Consider the following 19,622-nt stretch of genomic DNA (forward strand, 5'->3'; position numbering starts at 1 on the left):
AGCACTGACCCAAGCACAGAGATGCTTCCCTCATGTATAAAACTTTCGCACAATGAGATGTAACCAGAACTATGTCTCCCATGGGGTTAAGATGTTCAGGTTTGACTGAAATAGGATGTGCTTGTGGCAGATGCCTCCAGATCCAGCTTCACAGTGACTCAGATACCCTCTATCCCAGCATATTTCTATCCCTTATTTGACCAGTAAAGTTTTAAAAAATGGTTGTTATTAATGCTACAGTACAAGACAGTGGTTTAGTTTCTTTTCCTTGGTATTCCTCTGTGACAGAACTTGAGGAAACCTATCAATTTTACATACCTGAACTGGGGTCAGACTTCTGTCAAAGGTAAGTAAAGAGGTATTTCAAATAATTGTCACCTGTCCTTCTACACTGTATTACATTTGCTTTTCGAGCTCAGTAGTACTTTTGAACTGTTGGTGAAACTTGCACCAAAAATATTGGTTTAATCAACTGGTAAAAGCTGGATGGTTGGTCAGAAAAATATGCATGACTTGCAGTTTTGCATTATACTCACTCAAGTCTGTATTTTCTTCTAATTCTCACAGTTCCTTTCTGATTCTGTTCTTACTGATTTTTAGGTGTTTTTTTTTTTTAATATACTTTTCTTAACAGTTTGTCAGACCTGGAGGGATGCTTAGCATCTGCTCTTCATTTTCTGGAGTGCATCAAACCAGTAGATAAACAGTGAAAGTTTAAGATGTCAGGGCCCCAAGTGCCTTAATTGCCCTGACCGACATCCCCTGGGGCCTCCGTCAACACCCCACCCATGGGCCCAGGGGCTCCGTTTAAGTTCAGCCCTGGGCCTTCAGTCCCTGTGTAAGCTATATTGTAGGAGTATCTGTCTCCAGCTCAGCCACAGCCGTGTCCATGGCTGGCCACTGCCCCCACTGAGCTGCTGGACTCTGACCCATGGACTGACTTCCTGCTTGACCTCGGACCTGTCTTATCACTGTCGACCTGCCCAGAGACCACTGGGCTGTGTCTGACCCCGACTACCATCACTGGACCAGATCCTGAACTTGACCTGCAGATTGACTTCCCAGCTTGACCTTGGACCTACCTCATCACTATGAACTTGCCTGATGATCTGGACTCTTGGTTGAGTGTGACTACCATTTTCGGATCTGCCCTGCTCACCTCACCTGGGTACTGTGGGCTCTAGTTGGCGAGGCCTCTACCCTGCCGCCCTTGTTATCATGCTCGGCTCCTCGTTCCCCATCCGTTAGTGAGCAGCCCACCCTTTCTGCTCCCTGACATTAGAGCACTTTCTCTCTGAGCATTTTTTTATTCAGTGAACATCTGAAAATACCTTGGGTGGCTTTGAACTCATGAAAAAATGCTGTATTCCACTTACACCCTTCCATAGGTTGCTGTGATCTTCTCCTATCCCTGGGATGTTTGTCCTTTTCCTTGTGTTTTGGGTGGTTTTTTTTGTTTTTTGGGGGGGTTTTTTGAGTCCCATGGTCCATGGACTTCAGTGAGTTTAAATAGCTTGGCCTTAATTTCTTTGAATAGTTCCTAAAATAAAAAAAAAAAGAAAAAAATGAGGAATGTTACAGATTTGTGTCTAGCTTTTTTAAAAATAGATTGAATAAAGTGATGCAGTCACCCCCTGGGGAAAACCTGTTGCTCCAGCAGAAGAAAGGATCAAATGAGAGGCTTCTGCCCTTTCTAGTTCTGTGGCACCTATTGTGCCTGCACGGGTCATTCTTCTAATAAGACCTCCTAGAACTTGACCAGTACTATGAAGAGGGACTGCACAATTATAATTTGCGTACTGTGGCAGTCCTTGTTTCTAGAGCGTGGAAACACAATAAACAGTGCTCTGAACTGTTTGACATAATGCATGTTCCACCCTGTCAGATAGGATCTGAGAAAGCTTTGAAGTTTCTTCCATCTAGTCTCTCTGCTTGCAGGGTTTCGCGTGTTCAAAGGACAGCTCTTGAACCATTGCATCTTGTTTCCTGCTAAAGTTAACTCTTCCTTTGGTGTCCTTTGGTTTCCTGCATCTCAGTAATTTTTAGAATACATGCAAGCTGAAAAGACTACTTGGTGTGGAGGTGCCATCCTTGCGGATGAGAGAGCCTAGAATATGTGACAGTGCAGGCTCTCTGAATGGAAAGTTTGGCATTTGTTAAGGCAAAGAGTAAGAGCAGTCCAGAAGTCCATTCCAAGTGCATGACCTAAATTTCTAAGTCACATGAGATGTCATTTTCCTGGAAACTCTGTTCTTAAGAATAATCAAGAAGCTATGTGCTTGATTCCTTCAAAATTATTGATGAAAATCTGGCTGCCATGGTGTTTAGAAGAAATAGTGCTGTGCTGCGAAGGATTAGCCCTAGACGCTGCTGGACTCAGGGTGACTTTGTGCTGCAGTGGAACTAAGGAAGTGAAAAGTAATGGAAATTAAAGGGTTCTCCTTTCCAAAGTGGTCATGTGCTACAGCTGTGATTGGATGGGTAGGTATATGGAGACTGGAGTGACCGGGGACCCATAAGTAACTATCACCTTTCTAAAGAGAAGTGTGGGTTAAGAACTTAAAACAGATTTTCTGTGGAAGTCCTGTGAAATGAGCCTTCATGGAAGAACAGAGGAAGGGAGTTCTGCAGATGTTATCAGCATCTACATAAACTTGATTTTTCCTCTGTGTGGTGTTGGGTTGGAACAGGAAAAGAAGAGCAGAGATCTGTATATTTATCTACAGAGCTCCTATCTATTCTACCCTACTAATTTTGGGTAGGACTTGGCTGTACTTGATCACTCACACTCCTTCGTGTTATGTGGGAGGTGGGAAGTAATCTGAACTAGGAAAGCCAAAACTTGAAAGTGATTTCTGGTAGAAAAAAAGGTAGGGAGAAAACTTAGTGAACTGTAACTTCCAGAGAAAAGCAGGCTAGTTACTGTTCCTGAGGCAGGGGGGCTGTCCTTCCAGACGAAGGGTTTTTTCCACTGCAGAAGCAATTCAAAAGTAGTGGTTGCCTTGGGTATTTGTCTTGAGCAGCTGAGGCCCATCAAAGGAAGGCTTGCTCCTCAGCCACAGCAGGTGTTTTATGAAACATCAGGGAATCCAAACCATAAAGCTCCCATAGCTCATCCTGGGGAAGAAACCACTAACCTTCACAAGCACAAAGACTAAACCTTTGCAGAAGCAGAAAAAAGCAATTGCCCTCATTAAACAGAGCCTGCTACATCCCAAGTGCTACTTGGGGAGTTTGGTAATTGTAAGGTATTTTGAGTGTCTAATAACCACTGTAGTACTAGTAAAGCCCTGTTTTGGAAAATGTTTTGGAAGATGAGGATTAGTGCTAGAAAAGCTGTTAAGACGTGTAGTAAAATCATTAAGAGGTACATTTTAATTTTTCAGAGTAGCTGTAATGTTACTGTTTGACATGACAAAGAGTGAAGTACTGTTCCATGCTTTTCAAAGAAAATGAAAAATCTGACTTTATGATTATTTTCTAACTTTAGTTTTAACTTTTGCAAACCCGCTAAGGTGCAGTTTGGTGATATTATATCCATAAGAGAAGGACTGTTGTCCAAAAAATAGCTAAACAGTGGTTCGAAGATTATTATTCCCTAGCCCAGTTACAGTTTTATTGAGTGGTACTTCACAGTTGTGTCCTGGGTATTAAGTAGGGTTAAATTACTGCTAAATTGTCAGAAAAGGTGCATAAGTGATTTTGTGTGTAGCATGTTAAATGCTTTGAGAGATTAATGTGGTTAAGATTTTTTTGTTTTTTCCTTGAAACTCTCATAAAGAGAATGATCAACATAAGATGGTAACTATGGTCATGGGGATGCTGGGATGTGAGTGTGTTAGCAAATCAGACTGAAAGGTTTGTGTGTAGCCTAATTACTGAAAATAATAAAGAAGTTACAAAGGAGCAATGGCTGAGACTCCCTCCTTCTTGGACTAGCTATAATTAATTCCAGTGATGGACTTCTGTATCAGATGTAGCAAAGACACCTGAGTGATGGGGGCAACATGACACATCTAATCTCTAAAAAGCAATCAAATTGTAATAGAAAAGTTTTTCATTCAAATCCTGGAATTTTATGATAAAATTTCCTGTTATTTTTTCCAGTGCCATACTAAACAGAGCTAAAGCTCACACTGAGAAAAGTGCTGTGGAAGGTGACTTTGTAGGAACAGGTTCATGAAGTTCCACATTCTTTTAAATATCCTTTTAAACACTGCATTTTGTTAAACTAATACAAATAAAATTTCTGCCAACTCTGTGGACAATCTAGGATCTGAAAGTTGAGCTGGCCAATTTCAAAATGTGAGACAGAAGCCCCTTCTGGGTAGTTTTTTTTTTTTTTCCTTTGGTCCCATCACTGGTTTGAAAAAAAAAAAACAATTCTGTGAGAGGAGGTGCCAAGGAAGGCAGATTTCATCCAAGTTTGTGTCCTGCAGCTGAATTCTGTGATATCTAATTAGGAAAGAACTCCAGTGTTACTTTTTGTTTGAAGGAGGAGGTATCTCTTTTTTCTGGTTCCCTGCTCTCACCAGAAGTGTGATAACCAGATATCTCTGATGCCACTTTCTTCAGCTAAAAGTGGCAAGTGGAAAAGTGCTGAGGGGGCAGATGGTACACAAATACATTGACTGTGAAAGCTCCATTTCCTTAAAAAAACAGGCCAAAAGTACATGGCTGCATTTCTCTCAAAGGAAGGGAAATCTCCGATATAAAGGTAGTATTTCTGAAAACAAGTCCACATATCTAACTGATATGAAAATATGTAAGAGAAGAAGGCAAGTCATACAAAATCTGTGACTTTTTAAATAGACATCGAATGAGCGTGTTATCTGCTTGCACACAGGCACTTCTCTGACCAAATTGCGAAGACGGAGCACTGAGAGTTGCTGGGGGCTATGCTGTTACAGTGCACTCATAGCAGCAGCAGCAAGAGCATGAACAGGTGAAGATCAAGTAGTTTCTGGTATTTTTACTCTTGTCTTGCTTAATTTGGCTCTGTAACCCACCCTTCTGTTTTGACACAAGCAGAGCCTTGTGCAAGTTAGCAGCCGTCAGCGCCTCATCCGTGCATCACAGCGCTGAAGGCACCAAGGCCTGTGAAGGTACCAGTCACGTGGCCTCTTTCCTTCTTTCTCCTCAAAATCCACCTTTCAGAAAGAATCAGGAGGTTAGGGAGAGTCTGCCTGAAGCCCGTCACCAGACACTGAGTCAGTATTTTCTGTATCAAGCCAGGCCTTCTGTTCAAGTTGTTTAAGTCTCTAAATATGTAGCTTGTGTTGGCCCACTTTAGTTTAGAGATACTGAGTCAAATAGCTTACTTTCTAAAACATTGTTTTTTCTTGCCTCTTTCAAAGTTATCAGAAAAGATGATCCTTGCTTACTGGAGAAATATAACAAAACAAGACTTTAAACAGGTAGTTTTTAAAGCAGATGTAAGCCATAGCTGGATAACACTGAAGTAGTTGGCAGAGATTTAGGAACATGTGCTCAGAGGATGTATCAGCCACCAGCACCATCTTTTGGTGGCAGTTTGCTCTGATGATAAATGACACCTATTTGGAATGTGAAGAACTATTTCTGTCCCTGCAAAGTGCATATTAAAAATAAATGTGGAAGGTTTTGTTGTGTGTATGCATATATATGAATTATAGAATTAATTATAACAAATTAATTACAATTAATTGTAATTATTTAATTCATTACAATTATATATTTTTATATATTATATAGTATATATTTTACAAACCTTTATATTTATAGAATGTGTATTTTTTAAAAGGAATGTAAAAGGAACATATCCAGGCTAGTTGTAACATACATTTTGATAGGTTAACTGCAGATCTGGAGATGTATAGCATTAGTTATAGATGCCTTGATGAGCCAGTGCTCAGCCATTCCCTTTCCCACAAACCACTGTAGCATCTGAGCTCCTCCCAGGCATTTAAAATTAGAAATAATCTTGTTCTTCCTTTGGTTTTAGAATATAGAAAGAATGTATTGATTAGTTTTATTAAGGTTTTCTTTTCATTGCTCATTTGTTTTATGGGTGTGCCGTGTTCTTCTGTTTGGAAGGCACTTTGCTGGCAAAGAAATGAGTTTTTCAATTAGCTCTGAGAGTTGGAAGCTCCTTAGATGATACTTTTCCTTCTTGGAGAATGAGTTCTGCAGTGGAAGGCCAGTCCATGGTTGCATGGAAGAAGAGGTGTTTTCTGTGGTATTTATAGACAGTCTCATGGAGGGGGAGGGCTTTGAGTATTAGAACGAAAACTGTGACCTGAATTTCATAAGCTCCTGAGGCAAGAACAGAGGGCAGAAAAGCAAGGCAGCATATTCACAGGAATCTATTGCTGAGCAAATAGGTGGTTGTCTGTTATACCTTTGGGATTTTTTTCAGATAAGTATGTCTAGATATAATTATAGAGAGCGCTGTAGATCATAGCAATGGGAGGATGTGAGGTCTGTCTTAAAAACATCCAGTATATATGTAGGAGTGAAAAGGTATTTATTGCTTTTTAATCAAACTCTGCTTAAAATTTGGTACCCAAATTTGGCTCCAAGTATTCAAATGTGACACTGTGTTCTTCAGTTTTTTATATGGAAAGATTTAATATGACTGGTAGCATACATGATACAAGGGTTTTCTTTAATGGAGCTGAATAATCTTGCCTAGCTCCGATGGCAGCTAATTGTTATTTAAGAGTTCCTGATGCCTTGTCATTCTGAGTTTGACTACTTTGTGACTGATGTCCACATTGTTCATAGCAACCGGGAATTAAAATAGACATGAGTCACCCCAAGCAATATGTCTCAAACCGTTCTAATGCCAGGTTCAACAAGATCTCAACTCTTAGCGGGAGTCCTGGGAAGAGACTGGATGACTTCTCTAGGACCATCGTTTCCATGGTAACTTCCGATCATATGAAGTGGCCTATTTCTGATGGTAAATGTTAGCTTCCAGTTGAAACCTGCACCACTTTCTCTGGGTAGCCCAGTCTGTCTGCTCACACAGGGATTACCTCCAGCTATTCACCGGGCGTTTCTGCTCACAGTGCCTGGTGTCACATACTTCTCCCAGCCAGCTCCACCTTATGTCCTGTTAGCTGTGGAGGATAACAGCACCCATAGTCAACCAGACCTAGTTTAACAGTGACTTCTGCTCTTTGAACTCAGCAGTATTTTCAAAGTACGTGGCCTTTCTTATCCATAAAAAGTGAGAAGGAGGCAAAAGAAAGTCATCCCCTTTATTTTTATTTTTTTCCCTGTACTGCAAGTCTGTCTGGTGCTGCTCCTTTGATTCATTTTTCTTCTGTTTGGGAGTTCTGTACTCAGGGCATAAATTTATAAATTTTAAATGTGCCTGAATTATTTCCTTTATAGGTTATTAACCATGGAATCTGCTTCTTGCACTCAAGTTTATTTATTAATATATTCATATAAGAAAAGTAATATGACAAATGAAATGTCTTAAGCTATCGCATATTTTATTTAACTCTTTAATTACATTTATTATGGGAGGGAAGGGAAATGTGTTTAGCAGATCCTTTGTCCTCTTAGCTACCATTCAGCAGCAAATACTCAGTTTGGGTTTTGGCTGGTTAGACTCCAAGCTATGCAGTTTCTAAAGCATTGTTCTCTGTAGCATTTCTTCTCTTGGCTGCCAGAGTTAGGTATTCTGCGCTCTCTTATGCAAGTGTGAAGTGCTTGATTCCTTTCTGTTTGACCTTTGGTACCCTCTGTCATCTCTCTGATTTGTGTTTTGGAATAGGTGTTAAAATATTTTTGACCATTTGTTTTATGTCTGTTTACTTCATTTCTGAAGAACTGCAGGACATAAAGTTTAAGTTATGAAACCAAAGTACCCTACTGGCTCATGCCTGACCTGCTTGGATTTATCACCAGATTATATGGAGAAGAAACATTCCTGCTGGAGAAAGTTTCTAGCAGCGAAGAGGCGAGGGGAAACACCCCACTGAATAAATAACCCTCTGCTTCCCTTGGCATGAAAGGAAGCCTCTTGAAGTGCCTGCTGCCCTGGGGTCACTTGGGCGCACACCGCGTGGGCCCTGACGCTTTGTGGCCCTGGGTTCAGTAGGAGTTCAAGGAGCTTTATGGACAGGAGTTACCTGTGTCTCGGAGCACGTGGGTGAAGAAGGGAGGTAGCATCTTCACAGAAGTGGAGACTGGCTCTGCCATTTGCTCCTTAAGTGAAGGAAACATGGGCTATGTAGTCGCCACTCCTTTTTTTGTGTGGTTTTGTAAGAAAATAAGGCTTCTGCAGTTGTCTGTCCCCTTTCTTGCAGCTGCTTCAAGGTCTTCTGGCCAATTTCAGCTGAATGTGACAAGGGTTAGGGGCTTTTGAAGTGTGAAATGCTTACACATCTTGTAAAAATCAGGTTGTCAGGTAGAAGAGGGAAAACCTAGTAGTGCATTCATACAGTCAAAAGATAATCAGCTCACCTTTTATTAGACAGAGGAGAATCCACAAAGGGAAAAAGACTTTGGGAATTAGGCTGCATTCATTCCGGAACAACTATTTTAAAATACTCCTGTTCATAGAATTACTTCATTAAAAGAGGACCTGATTCCATTATAAAATCGGAGGTAAATATTTTTTACCCTCTCTCTGAAGGTTGTTTTATGGTGCAATTTTATTTTCTATGACTGATTTGAAAGGCCAGCCAACTTAGTAACAGTTGCTGCTGGAAAGGCGCTCTATGGTGTTATATCAGTATCTGATAATTACTGAAGTTCACAAGCCACAGTCTGTTTTTTTAAGAACATATATTGTGTTTCCTGGATCTTATTCTGCATGTTATCTTGCTTGAAGTTGGCTTTTATTTGTTTATAGGTTGCTTTTTATGAGGGATTTATAGTATTTGTGCTTTCATTCCACTTCTGTAGATGCAATCAGTCAATAAAATATCTGCTCTTGAAAGGAGATAAACATTTATATATGCTCGTAAGCTGTGTTTTATTAATGGCTAGTTTATCTCTTCTGCAAGAGCTCAGAAGTAAAATAAAACTGAGGAATATACCCTGAAGATATTCGTCCTTGAGTCCTAACTGAGCATTGTGTAAGAGTGAAAAACTGAGGGGCTGCCAGCTTTAAGGATCTTGTTCCTATAAAATAATGTTTTGGTAAAGAGGGGACATTTTAATGCACTTTTCCCTACATGTGGCAGAGGGACTTTTCTGAAGGCCGCCAGACTTGCCATAGTTGTTTTCAAGGATTGCAAGGGACCTTGAAAAGTTCAGAGCATCCTCCGCATGCGTGGGCCAGCTTTTACTTGTGCTGCCAGGTTGCACGGACTTGTCTGGTGCCTACAGGCTGGCTCTAAACCAAACTTTCTGTGTGACTTGGGGCAGTTTGCTTTTGACTTAATTTTTTAGTGGTTTTATCTAACTGAACTTTCTTCCAGCTTCCATGGGAGTCACAGGCATGCAGCATCTCTCCAAATTGGGTTTCTGGTCTCCTTTTCTCTTCCTTTTGTTTCATAGCTGGAAAGGCTGCACAGAGACAGTTTTCCCTGGGACTTTGACCTCAGTCTTTTTGCCATGGGACCTGTCTCAGAAGCTCCAGGTATTCATCATGTGACCAGTCACCCCCTATCATGGTCAGACGTGTATGCATATTCCACTCCCAGGCTAGATGTACATTTCCCGCATGGCCAAACAGGTATTAAGTTATATGACCCAATGCTTGCATGTTTGCCATGTCACACAGTCAGCTCTGCACCCAAGAAACGGCAGGTAGGCTTGTTTTGGGGGGGGGAAATTTGGGCATTCCTTGCTCCCATGACAGGAAAAGGGGGCAGCAGGCCATCAGAAGAGGTGGTAGGGAGTCAGTGACTGACTATACCAGTTGTTAGGGTCACTAGGCTGCTCTTTTTCTGATTTCTCTGTTCAGGGGGAAGATCTTTAGTAGGGCAGAGCAGAAGCAAATGAAATTTCTGACCTTGCAAACAAACTGGAGAACTGTCTGTGAAGTGCAAAGCGTGCAACAACTGGGCAAGAAGTGCTGTTTCTTAGCTTCAACAGTGAGACTCACGGTGAGTGGCCATGTTTACAAATGAAGTGTTTTTTCATATTCCTGTGTGTCCAAATCCCATCAACTGAATGGAATTCACAACTTGAGTAATATTACTGTTAACTCCCTTCCCCAGTGGAAATATCAATAAGATAAAAGTATGAAAAGAACAAAACTTATCCTTATTATCATAGTTGCCTTTAAAACCCCCAGAGGGTTTTTGGTAAAATTAAATAACAGTTAAAGTTAAAAAAGGAATTGATGCTTATCAGCAGGCAGACTAGTCTTCCTAACACGGAATGCATGACTAAAGCATTTGAGGAGGGAACATGTTGGAATTAAAACTATATAAACTAAGAAGCGGTAAACAGTGTGTGGCTGATATTTCTGTTGCCTTAAACAGATACGGTATTTTGTTTTGGAGTTGGTTTCCCTTTACCTCCAAATTCTGTTCTGTATCCTTTTGTTATGTTTTACTCACCCAAAAGAACTACATCCATCACATTTGTTCCCCCTCTTTCTCTCTGGACCTTCATAGCTTTAACACAAAGAGTTCTCAGCCCACATATTTAGGAGTAGCAGCTCTGTCCTTGAGAGGAGGAGTGCCTGCAGATGTAAGCATCCACATCGCCACTTGGAGGAACTGAGCTGCTGCCCCATTTGCCTGGGAAACGGTGTCTGCAGAAAGCTGGATGGCAGTGCGCTTTGTTCTCCCCTTTGAATTGCTCATCAACCCTCAGGAGAGTCAACATCTCAAGAGAGTCATAGCCCACTATTTTCCGGTGCCATGTTAATGGGATAGAGCTGCTAAGACTGAGGTTTAGTCAGGGTACTGTGACAGGATTGACCCTCTGGCTTTGCCACTCCAGCTCTTTGTGGAACAGGAAAGGAAATGTTCCCTCCATGCCACCTGGCAAATTTCCCTTCCCATGTTTTTCTGTGCAGACTCTTCATGCTCTTAGCATCACTCTCCCTCAGGTGCAGGTGGCCATATCCTTTGATTAGCAGCATTTGTTGTGGCCTGCAGTTGAGAGCGTCAATGACTGTAGTAGTCTAGTGGGAATCGTTGACGTAAGGGTAGGGGAGTCACTAGAGGATGGCTTTTGTCATGGATAAGAGACAATGGGCACAAATTGAAACAGTGGAAATTCCATCTGAACGTAAGAAAACACTTTTTCACTGTGACAGTGGTGGAACACTCGAACAGGCTGGCCAGGGAGGTTGTGGAGTCTCCATCCGTGGAGATATTCAAACCCCACTGGACATAGTCCTGGGCAACCTGCTGTAGGTGACCCTGCTTGAGCAGGGGGGTTGCACTAGATGATCTCCAGAGGTCCCTGCCAACCTCAACTATTATGTGATTCTGTTATCTATGCCACATTTCAAGGAACCCTATTTACCAGAAGATCAGCAGCTCTTTTAACTGTTACTGGGTATCTTTTCTAGCTCATTTGGGGACCTTAACATGTAGTGTCAGAGGCACTGCTGTTTAAGACACTCATAAAGTTCCCTTCACAAAATTGTTTGACGTGTGTGCCAGCACCCCTCATTCATCAGACAAGATGTGGGATGAAGAAGAACCGCATTTAAATTTGTTACTCTCTTTCCTCTTCCCTGCCCATTGTATTTCTTTTGGTTGTCATTTAGTCCGTTGATTTGCTTGTAGGATGGGAACTAAGGCAACAATGGGGTTTTTTTCTTTCTGCTTTCTACTTTAGCAAGAAGAGATAAATAAACCATCGTGCAATGCTTAGTGTAATGCTGACAAAATGAGATTAGACAAGTAACTGCTGATGAATAATTCTTTTATGTCATTGGATGTGACAATGAAATGACTTTTTTCTGGAGTGGTTATTTGTGGTTGTAATTGGTAACCTGATCTTTATAATTCCTTAGTAATGGTGTCATTAGTGCTATGCCTACCTAATCCAAATGTAATTTTATATATTCCTTGTGATACAGAGTTGTAAATAAATTGCTTACAAAATCAATCAAAAAATAAATATATCCTTCTCATTCAATAAACATATGTATAGAAGAAGAAAATATCCCAGCTGCTTGTGAAACCTTAGTAAGCAGCAGTAGCTACTACAGTTTAATTGGTTGTAAACTGCTCAGTTCTGTTTTGGTCTTATTTAATAGTAAGTAAATGATTTGAAAGTCTAAAGTGAAACAGAAGTTTCTTACACCACCAGTACTTGCTGATTGCTGGGCCTGTTCTGAAGACTTGTGATTTGCAAATCTGTTAGAATTTTGTTAGACTTGTGAATGTAATAATACAAAAAGAGCTGACATTTAATTGAGCTTTAACTGAGCTGTCAAAGCACCTTTTTCCCATGTCTTTCGTACAAAGAATTTTGCTTGAAAGGCAAAATAAAACCATGGATTAGAAACTGGGTAAGAAACAGAAAAATATAAAGGCATAAAATGGCAAAGGGTCAATATAAGGGTGCTGTGATTCTGTTCCAAGTTTGATAATAGTGACTACATTTTATTAAGGAAATGCTGGGCTCTTAGCAGCAAGATTGTAGGATTCATTCTGACAGTATTTTTTCTTTTTAGTAAAAAGCAGAAAAAGATATGAGGCATTTCATAGGAATGTGAGCAAATCAGCTGAATGTGTAATATCTGTATGGACGGACAACTTCAGTATAATGTGTGTTTTAACGAGTAGTCTTTGAGAGTGAGGACAGATCAGGTATTTCTTTTCACTCTTGGTTATGATGGAGAAAACAGAAGGATTTTTGTTAATAGCCTAGTACAAATCATAAGCACTATAGTTTCTAGCTTTAATTTGTGAAGCAATTTTGGATAATTCCTTTTTGAAGTTAGATGCATCCACTTGGATAATACCGGACAATACTTGATTTTCATAGATAAACCGAGGACCTGTGGAAGTCATACCAAAATTCACATCCCTGGTTCTGCAACATCTAACCAATTAAGTTAGATGATTAGATTGAGAAATGTTCTTCATCTGCTGGTCACCCTAAATATACCTACAGTGTAGTTTGGGAAAGAGAGGACTGTTTAAGCCTGTTTTCTTTGGATGATGAGCCTTATGTGAGTGTGGGAAATGACCCAGGAGAATGATACTGGAAACGAGGCTATGTTAGTTCTGCTGCGCAGAGAACAATTTGTTGGTAAGTCCTTGACTGCAGGTCAAGGCAGCCCTACTAGTCCGATCCTGGCATGGGTATGGTGGAAGGATTGTCCCCGGGTGAGAGAGAAGTGTCCTCTTAATGCTTGCTTGGCTTTTTTCCTTCATACGCAAACTTAAAACTATATGTAAGGCAGTCATGAATGTCTGCTTTCGGTATTCCGTGTTTCTTGTGGCTTTAATACAGGCAGTGCTGATGAACTGTGAAGGCCCTCTTTGAGGCAAGGGCAGGGGAGCTGATTACCTAAGAAATAAAATATTCGATTATTGCTTGAACAAACTACCAGTGCTGTGGGCAATAGCCTGCTTTTGGAAAGCAGTCTTCTGCCATGGAAACAAGCATGAATCTTGCTGGTAGCACTGTTTGAGAGTTACGGGGTTTGGGGGGAAGATCCGCTGTTCGTTCTGGAATTAATGGACTAGTTCTCAAAACTAACACTTGGTATAAACCTTTGTGTGCAAATGTATTCTACCAACACCCATAAAGAACCTGTGTTCGGTAACTATATGATGAAAACACCAGTTACAGAGGCCAATACTAGGAGTGCAGCAAATTTCTCTGCTCTCTCACTGAAGTTTGTTGTGGTCATTGCTGAGTTTAGGTTAGTTATACCCAGAACGCTTTGTACGTTTATATCCTGTTTCAGGGGAAGACTGGCTTGGTGGAATGGTCTGTTTGGAAGGAATCTGTAGCTAGCAGAAGAAGCCAGACAGCGATGGCAGAGGAAGAGGTTTTAGAGGGTGCATGAGGAGGTGACATGGTGACTACTCAAAAAATAAAAACCTTTGAAAGCATTATGGATAATTATGGAATTTAAATTGGAAATGTTCTGTGCATTTTTAATACTTTTACTAAGGGAAGGAGTATAGCAGTTTTAATGTTTAATGCATGTACAGTAATAGAAGGCTGAATTGATCTCCATGGGCCCATTTGTTCCATTACTGTCCAGAAGGAAATAAATTAAATTCTATTTTAGACCATATTTTGGAACTGGACACTGTAGTGGGAAAGATCGGAAGAATGAAACATTGGAACAGATCTTTGTCAGTGAACCTGTCTTCATCTGTCCTGTAAAGCGTGATGCACATGCTTGGTATGATGAAAGGAATAAATAATAATATAACGCCCCTTGGAACTGTCAGTGAGTAGTGTTTTGAATGAGAGAGGATCTTCTTAAGATTGAGATTTAACTGATTTATATTTTAAATGGCAGGAGGATCTTGAGTATAGAAAATTCATTAAACGAATTCCAGATGAATATTCTATCATTTATGCTTTTAAAAAATTCTCATAACTTTGCAGCCAAGACTGATTTCTCTGCTGAATGTGAAGAAAACCCACACCTAGTTTTTAGATTCTTTTATCATTTCTCAGTTAAAACCTTTAATACAATCTTGCTGAAGGCATTTAGGTTCCCCAAAGATGGCATTGCTTCAGCTTGTGATTTTGTTTTAGGGAGGAATGGGGATTGTCTTGGAATGGTGTAATCAGTTGCACAGTGCTGGTGCAGCTGGTCTAAAATATTTTACGATATTGAACTAACCTAAAATGTAATTATCTTGATTACTTGCCTTCTGGTTTCTGGTATTTCATATGCATGGTATCTTGGAAGCAAGAAGCGCATTTATCATACTTGAAGTTTTATTAATAAAGGATGAGAATGGGGGAGAGAACTGTCTGCCTACAAATGTGAAAAGGTAGTGATCACAGCACACTGCTGGTGACGCACTGCAAACTTTTTAGACTAGTTCCACAGGGTCTCATATCTTGGTTTTCTCCTTTCCTTCCTACCTAATTTTAAGGAAGGAACTTTCTAAATCCATTCTGTTCCTTTCTTTCCCCCCTTGTTCTATTCCTCTTGTCCACTGCTGCCTTTCCACATTGAACCACAGTGGCCCTCACTTGAGTTCGTTAAATGAACTCTGCCTAGTAATTAAAATGGGTCGCTGGAAGGACGTGAAGCAATTTATTCAAGTTGCAGGCTGAAGGGGCTACCTGTACAGCTTTCCTGGTCCCTTACAGGAGGAAATGAGCTCAGAACTCAGAAGTGTCATTTCTTTTTGAAAGCATAATACACCATTTCTGGTTTTCCTGGTATAGAATAAAATGTATCTGAGCCATTCTGTAACAGTTTGCCAGATCTCAGGCATGTGAGTGAGACCCTCTGTATGGCAACATAGCCTGAGATTAAATGTACCAAAGCTATTGCAGTTAGTCTGGCATAAATGAGATCAAACTCAAGCCATCTGTGGTTTAACAAAGTGACGTCTTTATCCCATACCATTTTGTGACAGCCTGAGCTGGGAGGTTTTATGTCGCAGTATCACTCTTGTGAAAATTCAGCCAGAATTTCCTGAGTGCCAAGTGCAGGATGAATCTTATGAGGGTGCTTCTTTTGTGGTGAAATAGGTGAGCAAGAACAGGGTGTTTATAGAAAGTTCTGCCTACAGATGGGCTGGGCAGGAGGAGGGTGAACATCATGGGTGGCATTTCAGCTACACTGAAAAGGCTCGATGAAGCTGGAAGATGTTCATTCCTTAGCTCAGGTATCCCCAGCTGATTGTTCCCAGATCTCATGGGCTCTCTTCCAGCTTTGCAATCTGCATCCTTTCAGAGGCATATGATTGTCCAGGCAGCTCAGAGCAGCTACACTGCTTCAAACCAGATTGCAGGCAGAGATGGGATCTCCACTGTTGTTGAAACAGCTTGAGATATTAAGGCCACAGATGCATGCCATTAAAATGATTGTTTTTTTCTGCTCCTTCTGTGTACCACTTTTGAAAGAAGGAGGTTTTGGTGTTGTCTCTAGCAGTGACAGAACCTGTTTTGCGCATGTTCCTTAGGTAATGATACTTTTCCTTCTATGACTTATTTTAATGCTTATGATGGTTTTCTTTGGAATGGTACCAGCATAGAGAAGAGAAGAGAATAGCCCACCAAAATGAGGAAAAAACAATGTCTGAACAGCAAAAATTGAAACAGGAAGGACAATAGGATGACAATTGCTGGCCAGTGAGAAGACCAGCCCAATTAAATGAATCGAAAGGGTTTTTTACCCCAGTCATGGGCCCAGAGGTGTGACTTGACAAATTAGCATGTGAACAATGTCTTGTTGTAAAGGTTCAGGCCTAGCTAGTTCCCAGAACCGGTGGGTCTGTAACTTTCTGCCAAGCTGCTAAAAAAAGATTCAGGCTATTCTCCTTATGAAGCAAACATTCCTACCTCTAAAGAGGGCCAGCTAAATAGTTCATCTCCTCTCCTATCTGATCCCGCTGAAGTATTTTCTCTCTTATCTTTTTAATTTTTTTCTTAAATGGTCATGTTGATCAGGTTCTCCAAGTGGTGCATTATACAGGCGAAGAGTCTACTTCTGGCAGTTTGATGTGGTTGAGGAGGAGAATTTCCAACTGAATCTCTCCCACTCTGAACCTATAATTAGAGGCACAAAAGTAAAAATGTGTGCCTAAATTGGAGAGAAGAGCTGCTGAGCTCCATGATTTGCTGACATTCCTCTGTGTGTGCTTATATATTAGTTAGCCTCCTCATTTCCCATCTAGTTCTTGCAATTTTAGAACTATTCTGTTGAGAAGTTTTTTGACAGATGAAATTTTTGGTGGGAGGGGATTTTGCTAAAAGTAGCTGTAGTCATTCGTCTGATCTCTGAATATTTGAAGTATATCTGCTCTCTTTTTGACTGGCAGTAGGCTGCCTACCCATTTCTTTCATGTAGGGAAAACACCTAGTCTCAGGGATGCAAAGAGGAAGATTACCTCAGGAAAAAAGGGCATGGACATAACTGTAGCTATGTAGCTAGCTAGTAGATAGACTTCTTCCCATTTTCCATTCCGTGCAAGGAGGAGAGGTCTTCTGCCACTCCTCCATTTAAAGGATGATCAGAAGAGATATTTGACTTGCTTTGATTAATTGCCACTTTGCCTTCTTCCGACTGTTTTCCTTCCTTTATGGTGCTTCTTTGTTAACCTTCTGTGTTTTGAATGTGCCGTGAAAGTCGGGGTGATTGTGTTGCTAAAACCAGAGGGAACAAAGCTCCAGACTGAGGTGTCTAGTTACTGAAGTAAGCAGTGGTGTCAGCAGCTCGGACAGTGTGCAGGCAGTTTTGAGTGCCATGGGTCTTCCCTTCTGTTTCCCCTTACCATCACTTGAGTTGTCTGGATTTGGGAATAGGCTCGAATGTGTAAGGCACTATCCTCTTCCCTGTAAGAAGCATGCCGCAGATTTGTTTCAAAGCTGGACGTGTCTGAAAGAATTCAGGCTTAGTAAAGAGCCTGGGGGAGGATTCCCATTTAAAAAGTATGCAGGATATAGATAATGCTAAAGAAACAAACAGAACGTGTCATGGTAAGACTGTTAAGAGCTGCACAGCAATTTAATTTGCCTCCCTGGAAACGGAGATTTCACTCCAAACTGAGAACTCTGCCCCTTTCAGGTGGGTTGTTGAGAAAGAAATCAAAGTTAAGACTCCTTGCAGCTCTTTGGCAGCTTCAAAAGGACTTGAAGTGATGTTAAATTACATTTGTCTTGCTCTAAGGCCCTCTGATGCTTCTAGATGGACAGAAATGTGAATGAGAAGTAGAGTGCTAGATTTTCCTGGGCTAACGTTTTTTGATTCCTGTTGTTTTTTTTACATAGGCATCTGCAGTGTACCTCTGTATCCAGGGAAAATGTTATGTATCGTATTCTTGAGTGTAAATTAATTGTTGAAAGCACTTGGATTAAAACATGCTGAGTGATATTTCCTGAAGCAGGGATTGGACTAATTCAGCTCCCATTCAAAGCAATGATAGGATTTGTCCATCTGCTGAAAAAGAAGCAACAATAATATTTGCAAGAGTTCTGTTCTGTTCTAGACTTACTCAAAACATCTTTTGGCCTGGGGTAAAAGTAGAAATAAAATAGGACTGGATGGGGTCGGAGAGGGCTCAAGCTCATCACATTGTCTGAAATCTCTTGCAGATTTTCTCATTTAAGGTAAATACCTTCTAAATTGCAGGTGCACAAATAATTTCTTCTCCTGAGCTACACAACTTTACCCTTATTAATAATAAATCTTACCTGTGGCACCCAGTGTGCTGGGTTTTGTACTTCCAAGTGCTCTGTAGTTTTCTTTGGACCTCCTGCGGGTTTTTGCGACTCTGGTTTCTCTGCTGTTGAAAAATTTGATTGTGGCTGAAACAGTGCCTCCGCCTAGATTGCTAATGGAAATATTAAATACAGAGCTCTCAATCCTATTAGCAACCCCCTGCAGTACTGTACTTGCTGCTGTTCCTCACTTTATGATCTTAGCAATTACTCTTTTCTGCTCCTTAAAGCTGAGGCTTCTTTTATCTTTTCTGGTGTGGTTGACTCTTTTGACTTTCTACAGCTTTTCGTGTTAGGCTAGAAACAGTTTGCCTTCTTTAAACTGATTCTGTTTGAAGAAGTAAACCTGCAAGCTACATCAGATGCCAATAGATGATCTTGTATTAACCTGTTTCACCATCCTAAAGGAAAAGAAGAAGAAAAATAGTTTTTTGAGTTGCCTAAGTGGAATGTCAACTAATGGGTTTAGATGTTTTTTGCAGTGCGACAATATTGGGTAATATTTTAAATATGATGCACTCAAGATGTGTGTTAATTACTTTAAAAAAGTTAAAGGAGGTACAGCTGAATATTGATGTTGCCATGGAGAGTGCAGAGAGGTTCAAACTGTGTTTAGATTGCACTAATACGCAAATCTTAAAGGTTCTGAGAGGAGACATATTATTAATGAGACTGTCTTTACATTTGATTGTGGGAGGAGGAATGAAGTGACGGAGTCCCTTCCGTTGAAATGTTTGTTCTTAAATGCCTAGCATCCAAGATCAAATGTGTCCTAGGGAAAAAGGTAACTCAGTGTTGTCAACATCAAATAGTATTCCAGTCATAGATCCTTCCTGTTTGGAAATATCAGGAACTCTAAATGCGAGCTAAGTTTGGTTGATGTCTGTTTTTTTAAATAGATGCTTCAGTGTAAAAGTCTTACCTAGCAGGTTAGCTCTCATAAAAAACCTTAATTTAAATGCTTTTTGATATCATCTTTAATGTTTTGGTATGGCTATTAATTAGTCATAAATCTTTATGATTTTTATTATATTGCTTCTTTCCAAAACTTTGAATATTTTTAATATGAGCCATTTCATATAATTTCACTGAAGCATTGCAAAGCATTATGTTTTCTATCTATATTAGCATGGCAGAAAGTAAATAGGCTTAGAAGAAAACAAAAGCCAATTGCTGGCAGTACAATTATAGGGAAATGACAACACATAATTGTGTGCTAAGCATAAAATATCAAGGTCAGTGGGAAGAGATGCTGGGGGAATCATTGCTGAAAACTTCATAGATGAAGGATCAAAAATTTAAGATGAAATCGTGGAAAAGAATATTATCAT

The sequence above is a fragment of the Apteryx mantelli genome, chromosome 3 (genome assembly GCF_036417845.1).
Source record: "Apteryx mantelli isolate bAptMan1 chromosome 3, bAptMan1.hap1, whole genome shotgun sequence".
Taxonomy (NCBI): domain Eukaryota; kingdom Metazoa; phylum Chordata; class Aves; order Apterygiformes; family Apterygidae; genus Apteryx; species Apteryx mantelli.